This window comes from Calypte anna, chromosome 2 (assembly GCF_003957555.1).
Source record: "Calypte anna isolate BGI_N300 chromosome 2, bCalAnn1_v1.p, whole genome shotgun sequence".
NCBI classification, from domain to species: domain Eukaryota; kingdom Metazoa; phylum Chordata; class Aves; order Apodiformes; family Trochilidae; genus Calypte; species Calypte anna.
Genome location: NC_044245.1, coordinates 107,402,665 through 107,412,103, shown reverse-complemented (window position 1 = coordinate 107,412,103; position 9,439 = coordinate 107,402,665).

Here is a 9,439-nt window from a genome sequence, read left to right as displayed (position 1 = left end):
AGTCATTCAGTATAGGTTTAACAGCCAATGTGGCTACTGCAGCCAATGTTAGTAAACGTGCTGTGAAATTCTCTTTTCATAATTCCCGTTTGAGATAAATGAGGTAGAACATGTCTTGGAGAGCCTTGATATTGCACTGCTTTAATTTGTGATTTTTGAAGTAAGTTGTGATTCTAGCTATGTATTTTATTTCCTAGCCTCATGGTTAAGAATACCCTGAAAATATCCCTTTACATGAGAAGGCTGCAAGAAACTTGACTTGCAACTTCTTAATCTGGAAGTTAGCTCCCTAGAATTCTGAAAAAGGTTTTGGTTGTCTATCCAGTGCACTGTAAATGAAGTTTTAGTAAATATATGTATATATTTACAACCATTTGCCATTTTTAAAATGCTGACATGGTAGAGTAAAAAGCTAATTTAGTTTCCTTTGAAGAATCTTTCGCACAGATTTTTCTTTGAATTTGCCTTTGTGTCTACAGGACAAATGAGTAGAATCATCCATTCTTCACATGGCTCCATAGCCAGAGAAGCAGAAGCTTTTCTGCTGATTATTTTGCCAGAACTTAGACGTCCATTCTTATGTTGCTTATAGCTTTCACGTGTGTCATTTATACTTGTTTCATTGATCAAAGCAGGAATAATTTAGTATTATGAAGGTTCCTCAGTTCCCTTGTATGGAAAACTTCTATTAATATTTTATGGAAATAATTTGCCTGATGTTATGAAGTAAATGTCAAACAGTACCTACTTGTTTCTAATGGGGGTAATAGCTGTGTCACCGACCACTGAAGTCAAATTTCTTCTTGCCTTTCCTCCACTTTAACCTGGCAGCTGCTAAGCACTCCTCCTGCCACAGCCAAGCCACAGTTCCACCCCTACAATCAGTTTGCACCAAAGGATCTGTAGAGCATTGTATCTTTGTTTTCTCTCTGGAGGCAGCAGCAGTTCAGAGTTCACCAACACAGCAGAACAAAGAGGAAGTTCAGCTTTGCTTTTCAAACCATAAAAGCAGCTGAACTCTTCTTTGGTGCCTGGTGGGGAAAGGGGCTTTCCAATGTGTGAGGCATACACCAGGTTGCTCTTCTTCAAAGTAAAAACATCTAAAATCTCTTGATAAGCTTTTAACAGCAAATAAATCACCACCTAAACCAACCTAACTATTCTTGGCAGGGAGAGTGTTTGCTTTCAGGGATAACAGTTGTCAGCACAAGTGTTCTAGTGAGTTATAATCATGTCAAAGTGGCCTCAGTGTAGGGGACAGTGGTTGGCCCTTATTGACTCCTCTGGGACCTTCCCTTGCCTCTAGCTTTGCCCACCACTCCCTTCTCATGCTGAGTAATGCTTTACAGGAGTGCCAGGCAACTGCTGGAGTCCCTGGGTGGAGAAGGATGAGTTTTAGATCAGACCAACAGAGAACAGAGTCCATCTCTGCTTCTTACAAAAGCAACAGTAACTTTACTGAAGCTGTAATGATTGTGTTTAGGTTGGGTTTTTTTGTGTTTTGTTTTTTTTTTTTCTTCCCCTAGAAAAAATACAGTTTATTTCAGACATGTGATTCAGTCAAATGAAACAAGTGCAGTATCTAGCAAATGGTGTTAAGGTGAATAATCCAGCATATATTCTTAGCAATGAAATGTTGAAATTCATCTGAAGGCATTGTGTAAATATTTCACTTTGTTTGAAGTTATGTCATTAATCTTTCCTGCACTGCTTAAAGGTTCTTTACTTCACTGTGGCCCCAGCTGTCACTCATTTGTTGGGAAAGGATCGCAGTAGGAAGCAGTGTGAAGGAATATATCAAAATTCCATTTATTTATTAAAAAGTTATAATGGATAATGCATATTCAGTGGAAAAATATGCACATCACAAAGAGGGTTCCTAGCCCCAGACAACTCTTGGGCACAGAGTTGGGTGCAATTACCAGCTTCAAAGTACTAGCGTGACCAGGGCCATTGTGGGGAAAAATTAACTGAGAAGTACATTAGTGACTGGTTTTGATACGTTAACTGAAGAGTTGGCACTCTCAGAACAGAGTAATTGTTTTTCCTGTGTGTGTTAGCTGTGTTTTTAATTCTCCAAGCCTCCCATCATGCTCATTAAACAAATTCAAGCTGTTCAGTACCGTATGAGCACCAGGAATAATCAATCGTACTTTTGCTTTACCTCCTCTCTCACACTCGGCTGCTTTCTCCTTATCTTTCTCTCCTCAGCTCTTTCCCCCATATTCACTCTTCTGTTTGCTGCCTGCCTGGGTTTTCTTTCCTGGTGCAGCTGGATTGTTTAACTTTCCAGGTGCTGGCTGCAGCTGTAGAAATGAGTCTGCCTGCCCAGCCATGAGCTGTGGGATTGGCCCAGCTGTAAAAAAGTCAGACCAGATCCTTGCCCTGAACACAGGCATTTTGTTACTGACAGCATGAAATAGTGCCCTTTATGTGTGTGAAACAAGGAGTGGCAGAGCAACCCTTTTGTTGTTTTCTCCTGTGTAGAAACCGAGGCTGCTCTGAAGTTGTCAGTAGACTGTTTTTTCAGGGTTTTTCGGGACTTACATGACAGAGAGCATTTAGGTAGATAAAACCAATGAGGGTTAGAATAGAATAGAGTAGAATAGAACAGAACAGAATAGTTTAGCTGGAAGGAACCTGCAGTGACCATCCAGTTAACTTTAGGGGCTTACCAAAATTTAGAGCATTAAGGATATTGTACAAATGCCTCATAAGCACTGAAAGACTAGCAGCATTCAACCACTTTTCCAGAAAGTCTATTTCAGTGTTTGACCACCCTCTCGGTACAAAAAATATTTCCTAATGTCCAGTCTGAACCTCCCCTCCTGCAGCAGGTTTTGAGCCCTTCCCACACACCTTGTCACTGGATCCCAGGGAGATCAACAACTCCCTCTCCACTTCCCTTCCTCAAAAAGCTGTAGAAAGCCATGAGGTTGTTCCTCAGTCTCTTTTTCTCTGAGCTAGACAAGTCCAAAGTCTTCAGCTGCTCCTCACAGGATGTGCCCTCCAGCCTTTGCACCAGCTTTGTTGCCCTCCCTCCTCTGGATGCATTCAAGGACCTGCACATCCTCAACCTGTGGGTCGACGAAGCGGGAAGAGCCATTCTTGCTCCTAGGGCTGATCCTGAGGCCTCGGGGCTTAGCCCATTCCTGGACGATGTCCTAGGGCTGTTCCTGGGGCTCCGGGATCTACCCCTTCTTGCCTGCTCCTGGGGCTCCTTGAGCTGTGGGCTTCTCCATCACCACTGAAGAGTGAGAGCTCTCTCCGTGGGTGTCAGCTGCTCTCTTATTGGCCCCCTGCTCCTGCACATGCTCAGGAGGGAGGCCAGACACAGGTGAACCCACACCCACTCATCAATAACTCAGGGCATCTGGTCCTGTCTCACTACATTTCCCCCCTCTTTTTTTTTTTTTTTTTTTTTTACACAGACATTTACATAGACATTTACATATTTACATAACACGATTTTTATACACAAGAATACACTTACAGGATTTTTCTTCGGGCCCCGCAGGACACTCAGCTAAGAGCATCAAGGGGGCGCCGAGGGGCAGTACAAAACACACTTATACAGGATTTAGACATAGACATACAGGATTTTTACAGGATTTTTCTTCGGGCCCCGCGGGACACTCAACTAAGAGCATCGAGGAGGCGCCGAGAGGTTACATCTTTAAGGGGAATTAAACATCACACAATTTACATATATTTTTAGGGAGAATTCTCAACCCTTACACATATTTTGGGGAGAATTCTCAACCTTCTTTCTTTCAACCTTCTTTAAGGGGAATTAAGCATACCCATATATTCGCTCGATGTCAGCCCCTTTCTGGCAAAGTCTCTGCAAGCTGTCTGAGCACTCTTCACAAAGTCTCTGCAAATTGTCCCAGGCACTTGCCCTCTGTTCCGGGGTTTCTTTCCTCATGGGCCTCGGGATTTAACCCTTCCTCATGGGATTTCCCTCTGCTCAAGGGCTTAGCCTAGGCATATTTCACAAAGCCTCTGCAAGTTGCACCAGGCACTTTTCACAGAGTCTCTGCAAGTTGTTCTTCTAGTTATTATTCTCCCTCCTGTATCTGCTCTTCTGGCTTGGTTTCCCTCTGTTCCGGGGTTTCTTTCCTCATGGGCCTCGGGATTTAACCCTTCCTCATGGGATTTTCCCCTCTGCTCTGGGGTTTCCTGTCCAGAGAGCTTGTTGATCATACCTTACAGGGAGAACATTCTTGCAGTTTCTGTGCCAGCTAGGTTTTCTGCAGGTTGCCCGCATTCTCCACCAGACGAAGCGGGAAGAGCCATTCTTGCTCCTAGGGCTGATCCTGAGGCCTCGGGGCTTAGCCCATTCCTGGACGATGTCCTAGGGCTGTTCCTGGGGCTCTGGGATCTACCCCTTCTTGCCTGCTCCTGGGGCTCCTTGAGCTGTGGGCTTCTCCATCACCACTGAAGAGTGAGAGCTCTCTCCGTGGGTGTCAGCTGCTCTCTTATTGGCCCCCTGCTCCTGCACATGCTCAGGAGGGAGGCCAGACACAGGTGAACCCACACCCACTCATCAATAACTCAGGGCACCTGGTCCTGTCTCACTACAGGTCCCAGCACTGCACACAGTACTTGAGGTGAGGCTGCACCAACACTGAATACTGCAGGATAATCCCCTCTTTGGACCAGCTGCTTGTGCTGTGTTTGATGTACCCCAGGACAAGGTTTGCCCTCTTGGCTGCCAGGGGACACAGATGACCTGCATTGAGACTGCTGCCAACCAGCACCCCCAGATCTCTTTCTGCAGCCACCCCTCTGCCAATTTACAGAATCAAAACTGTCAAGAGTTCATAGAATCATAGAGGGTTGGAAGGGACCTCTAGAGATCATCTAATCCAACTCTACCACTGAAGCAAGATCAACTAGAGCCCATTAGACAGGACTGCATCCAGATGGATTTTGAGTATCTCCAGAAAAGTGGACTCCACAACCTCCCTGGGGCAGCCTGTTCCAGTGCCTTGTCATCCTCATAGTAAAGAAGATTTTTCTTGTGTTTAAATGGAACTTCCTATGTTCCATTTTATACTTGTGTTAGGAATAAGTAAAAATGTTAGCCTTTTTAGTCCCATGAATGTTCATCAATGCTAGACAGGTGAATTGGAAACAGGAAGATTATTTCGAAAAGCTGCAGCTTGTGCTATGGAAACAATCTCTGCTATTTGTCAAGTTTTTGTCTATTTATTGCAGTTTGTCAAGTGTAGTATCTGTTGCAATGCTGCAGTAGAGTGTAATTTTTCAGGAACTGCAGATACAGCAATGTAGCATTCCCTCTTGGGAAAAAGAGTATTACACTGTCATTTTCCTCCATCACAACTGAGATATATAAGCTAATATACTTAAAATTACATTAAATTACATTTTTATAATTATACTCAAAATTATTTTAAAATTATAATTGTGTATAGGTCTATATTAAGTCAGCAGGCAACCTTAGAAGGGGCTGGCTCAGCCAAAAAAAAAAAAAAAAAGAGGGGTCTCCATTTTAAAAGTGAAGGACACCACAGGTGCAAGAGCAGATATCAACTGATGTGAAGTTTGGGCAGGAAATTAGAAGAACAGGGAACCCTCAGATTGGTGGGGTTTCAGGTGACTTTCTGTTGGAAATGCAGGTAGAAGAACCCAGCTGTTTTTTAGTCAGATTTCAGTCAGCTGGTCTGTAATGTGGTTACCAGTTATCCATAGGCTGAATGTGGTAACAGAAAATTCCTTCCAGTTTTCATAGAATCATAGAATAGTTTGGGTTGGAAGGGACCTTTAAATGTCACCTAGTCCAGTGCCTCTGCAGTGAGCAAGAACATCTTTAACCAGATCAGGATGTAGTGAAATGAGGCAACCAGGTGCCACTAATTGCCAGGGAGTGCGCATGAGCTTGTGTCAAGCCCACCTGTGCCTGATTAGGGTGGGCCCCCACTGCGCATGAGCAGGACCAGGGGGCCAATAAAAGGTGAGTCCTGAAGCACAAGCTCATGCTCACTCCCTGGCAATTAGTGGTACCTGGTTGCCTCATTTCACTGCATCAGGATGCTCAGAGCCTGGTCCAACCTGACCCTGGCTATTTCCAGGGCTGGGGCATCTACCACCTCTCTTGGCAACCTGTCACAGTGCTTCACCACTCTAATCATAAAAATTTTCTTCCTTTTATTTGTACTGAATCTACCTTCTTTTAGTTTAAAACCCATTAACCCTTGTCCTATCACTACAGGCCCTACTAAAAGGGACTTAACTTTTTTAAAGGCTGTTTGAAAGTTACACTGGTCTGCAACATATTAATATGAATCATTTCACCACAGAGTACTTTGTGGGAAAACATGCTCTCTACAAGTGCTGGCTGGTTTCTTGGAGAGTGCATGTCTATTATATCAGCAAGTGTAGGACCTGGCTGATGTGCTAGGATATGTTTTCACTTCATTTAACTCACATTCTTAGTTCGCAGTCACCACAATACAATCCACTTGTGAAAACCAGTCATTAAGTTATAGTAATGATGATGTTGGCGAGAGGATACTTTGACCTCTGACTATGCTTTTAATTGTCCTATTAAAATATCTCCACTGCAGTAAGGTTACAGACTAACCCACTCTAATGCCTATACTGAATTTGTTAAATGAGTCCAGGAATCCACTCACGATCCCCTGGAAAGAAAAAGTCCTGAAATGCCAGCTGCAAAGAGCCCTCTAAGACCACCTGAAAAGCCTCAGAACAAAAATAATTGCTCTCACCTTACACCTGGACACTACCTCACATATATTTATGATGCTGTTCATCATAAAAAAGGAAAACATTTATGAGAAGTCTATTAAAGTGATACAAAATAGTGAAGGCTGGAAAAAATGTACGGAACTGAAATTTGTTCTTATAACTATTTGTAACATTTTCTACAGGACTGTTGCAGAATTTGCTTTTATATGAATCATTCTTGTGAAGTTAGCTGTGTGGTTCTCACTAAGGTACTTTGCACAGCTAAACTATCAGAAGAAAGTTTTAATTTTGGAATAGAGTGCAATTATTTGTGTTTAGTCTTAAACATTACTAGTATTCTCTAAAAGTTTTACACAGGATAAATGTGAAAGCATATTGGGCTGAACTAATATTGTAAGAAGTTAATAGTTAAATAAATAAATATAATACATGAATAAAAGTACTTCCAAGTTGCATAAAAATGTACCTCAGGACACAGCCTAAATACATACTCCTAAATCTTCTAATCTTTGATTTATGAAATGAGAAGGGCATCCAGGAGGAACCACATGATTCAAGCTAATAGAGACAAACAGGCCTTCCTGAGAAAACAAGGAAGCTGTGGTTCTTGTGTCCTCACAGACCAATAGCCCACGTGTTCTCCGTATTTACAGAGAATGAGAAACTGCAAAAAGGAGTATTTAAGGAAGCTATCAGCTGAACTCTGCAGTTGTAGTTAAAGGACTTGTATCACCTGAGAGGCTGTTGAATCCTCATTCCTGGAATATCTGCGGCTTAGGGTGGGCATTTGTCAGGAAAGACAGCAGTAGAGTTGGTCCTGTTCTAGCCCTTTCTGTTTCCATTTTCATTAATAGGAGGCAATTTAACTGAATAAAACACAATTTAGATGAGACTGCAATATCCAGTCCTTTAAACCACTGGGCTTTCCTATGTCTCCCTGGTCTGAGGAGACAGAGCTGATCTGAGAGGGACTCTGGATGTAGTCAGGTGCTGCTGATTTGTGATTGGGGATGTAGAATATGACCCTGTAACTTTGTGTGCACTTGATTTTTCTTGTAATGACTTGCATGGATGGTGCTGAGATCTAAAGCACTCCCAAAAGCAGGCTTTTTTTTCCCTGCTCCCTCTCCTCTATATTCCTTTGCCCCCCCCCCCCCCCCAGGGGAAAGGTCTGGATGCTCTTTCACCTTCTCTTTCTCTTTTCACCTGCAAATCGAAACAAGATCAGACATATGGCCACAAATTTGCCATATTGCCTATTTTTATGGGAACTTTGCACTTCATCCCCTCTTCTCTTGGATATAGCTTGTGGGCTCGTGCCTGTCATCAAATATCACAGGTGTGTCACAAGTGAATACATTTTAATTGTAGCTGAATTCAATCAAGGAAATTATTTTAAGGATAAATGAAGAATTAACAAGCTGTAGTTTCAGGGACTTAAAATATTGAGGGAATCTAGTCACATTAACTTCAACAGAGAGCTCAATTGAATGTCAATTGAATGTAAAAAAAAAAGTCAGTCGCCATTCTGCCTTTCAAAGACAATTTATTGAAAATTCAGAAAAAATTCAACAACTTACCAAGGTCCTGTAAGGAGTTCCAGAGAGATATTTGTCTCTTGATTTCCTCTTTGGTGTCTTGAGATGGTTCACCTCTCTGACAGCCTGAGCCTGAATTGACTGGTGCATGAACAGACCCTTGCCCACATCTTTGGTTCTGTGTTAGTGTAAGATCAAAGCCTGCAGGTACAAAATTACTGTTTGTTTTACCTAGATTTTGACTGGCTTGAAGCAAATCTTTGATGAATGAGCGGGAAAAATCCCAGGAAGGAATACATATTATTATTGTTATATATATATATATAACTTCAGTTTGTAGAATTTCCTGAAAAGATAGGAAAAACAGAAGGGCCACACAGCTAGCTAACTATGTTTACAGGTAAATCCAATAGTATGCGATGAATATCAAAGGTCCAATAATATGTGATGAATATCAAAGGTCAGGGTATGTGACAGAATTCAATTAAGCAACTTTTATTTCCTAAACTAGCTTTTCATGACAGTTCCTTTAAAACCTTATTGTACTGTATCCTTAATAACAAGATGCTGTTTAACTACTGTGTCACGGTGGGAAAGTAAAACAGATTTGTCACTACATAAAAGTGTATCCAAGCCTGTTACTATTTTCCTTTTTGTAAAATTACAGTGCACAAGTGGTTTTGTTTAACAGAATTTTGACTGATTTCTGCTGGAGCAGTTTCTAAATACACAAAAGGTAAATATCTATTGCACTGGAATTTGCAGTGTCATTAGATTGCTAGCAATATTGTTGCTATAAATTGGAATATAGTCAATGTCTTGTTTTTTTAATTTAACTTCCTGAAGAGATAATTAAATCATTACCTAAGGTATGTGTGGCTGCCAAAAATCACGCTGTATGAAACACTGAGAAAAAAGATGTAAAATGTTAAGGCATATATAGTGATAAATTAGACTTGGAGGTAAAAATACGATTCTCTTTTTAAAAGCAGTTATTTTAATGCATTCAAATGAAGCCTATTGAAAAACCTCCATACAAAAAAAATTAAAAAAAAAAAAATCATTCTTATCATGAATGTAGGCCTGGAACATTAGAAAGAAATTTGATTCAGAAAAGTAAAAATGTACTGTTTCTACATTTAGAACTAAAGTGTTTTTACTTGCCT